Below are 1,887 nucleotides of genomic sequence, written 5' to 3'. Positions count from 1 at the left end.
CATTACATTTAATCTACTGCAATTCAATACCATTGTTAGCTGTGTTTATGTTGCCATCATGCCATATCAGTGTAAAATCTGGCTCAAATGAAATAATACTGATAAAAAAAACTTTAGCATTCCCAAAAGTATTAGCAGGGAGTCCCAAAAGTATATTTTATTCAAAATGTGTGATCTCTGAACTCTGTGTCTTTGCATACACAGCTCATATTGTGAACAACTAATATCCTACAAATAATTCAAATAACTCAAACTATGAGAGTTTTATGAAGTGCTGGCAAAAACATCTGAAATGACCACCATTCTAACTTTCACTCACCTGATGAGAACTTTGTGAATTGTGAATTTGAACATTTGAAGGAGTGAATAAAAAATAGAATAATTTTCCCAGAAAGTCCCAGAAATATGACTTGAATAGAAGTTAGTTAGTTATTAACAATTAATTGGTAAACTTTTAGAATACTTTGAGCACTGATGCAGTCAGCATAGGCCTCTTACATGTTTGCAGGTAGGCCTACATTTCATTCCGTTTTCGATGGCAAACGCGAAACAGCGCCAAAACAAAGAGTATTACATGTGTACTGTTAAGACCCGCCATAGAGAATGAATGGGGGAAATTACGGAGGTTATAGTTTGACGATGTCGTACTCCCGTGCGGGCCAGATGCTATACCATGGACATGATTTGGGGTGCCACCCAAAATGAGGTGGCGGGCCGTAGTTTGGGGACCACTGATCTGGAGCAACCCTCTCTCCGCCTCTCTCTCCCTCTCTCACTCACTCACATATACAGAGAGAGAGAGGTGGGGAGAAAGACAGACAGACAGAAAGAAAGAGTGAAATAAAGAAAGAAAGAAAGAAAGAAAGAGAGATTGAGGAGTTGGTTACTGTCAATAGTCCTCCAGGTCTTCAGTCATCATCCCTACCATAGTGAATGAAAGTTATTCATCCATCACCACTCTTCCCCTAGAGGAGTAACTTACAGCAAGCCAGTGGGACCTGTAACACACACCTTCTGGCATAAGATATAATGCATAGCTGCCACACACACACACACCCTCACACACACACACACACACACACACACACACACACCTGCAGGACCACTGCTGTCAGATGCTGTTAGCTGTTAGAGTGCAGAGGAAGACTAGATTGCAAGACATCTTTAAGGAGAGCTGTATTGATGTATAGGGCTCAGCTGTTTGATGTTCCCAGTGAAGTTCTGCCGTTTGATGTTTAGTCTGCAGCTGACAAACTGATGCCAATATTCACACCAATATCCAATACATCATGGTAGAACTGAAAACACCACAATGTACATTTTGTATTTGTGTGTGTGTGTGTGTGTGCACGTGTGTGTGTGTGTATGCACGTGTGTGTGTGTGTGTGTGTGTGTGTGTGTGTGTGTGTGTGTGTGTGTGTGTGTGTGTGTGTGTGTGTGTACGTGTGTGTGTGTGTGTGTGTGTGTGTGTGCATAAGTAGGCTAAGTGTGTGCATGTGAGAACCAAAGCACACTCTAAGCAGTTGTGTACCACTACAATCTACGATTACGCAATTAGCTCTGTTACCTAGATAAAGTTAGCGTGACGGTGAATTGTGTAATTAGAGGATTAAGAGGGTTTTGGTGGATTACCAGACTAGTCATGTTACAGTACAAAGTCCATTTACATAATGTTTCACAGTATTTTGGATATTTTTGAAACAAACCTTTGGCAATACTGTATCACATCCATTAAAGAGGGCAGAGAAATCCTACTGAAAAAAAGCAGTGCTATTACACCCCACTGTATAGCCTCTCAGGCTCAGAGCAGAAGGGAGATCCGAGCAGAAATAGTAATATGGTAGAAAATCGTCCCCTTAGAATTATAGGGTTCTATCTACGTTCTGA

This window comes from Alosa pseudoharengus, unplaced genomic scaffold (assembly GCF_046254945.1).
Source record: "Alosa pseudoharengus isolate Yale_2024_CS ecotype anadromous, Long Island Sound unplaced genomic scaffold, YU_APseudo_1.1 YU_APseudo_1.1_scf_15, whole genome shotgun sequence".
Lineage (NCBI taxonomy): Eukaryota > Metazoa > Chordata > Actinopteri > Clupeiformes > Clupeidae > Alosa > Alosa pseudoharengus.
This window is presented reverse-complemented; position numbering follows the sequence as displayed.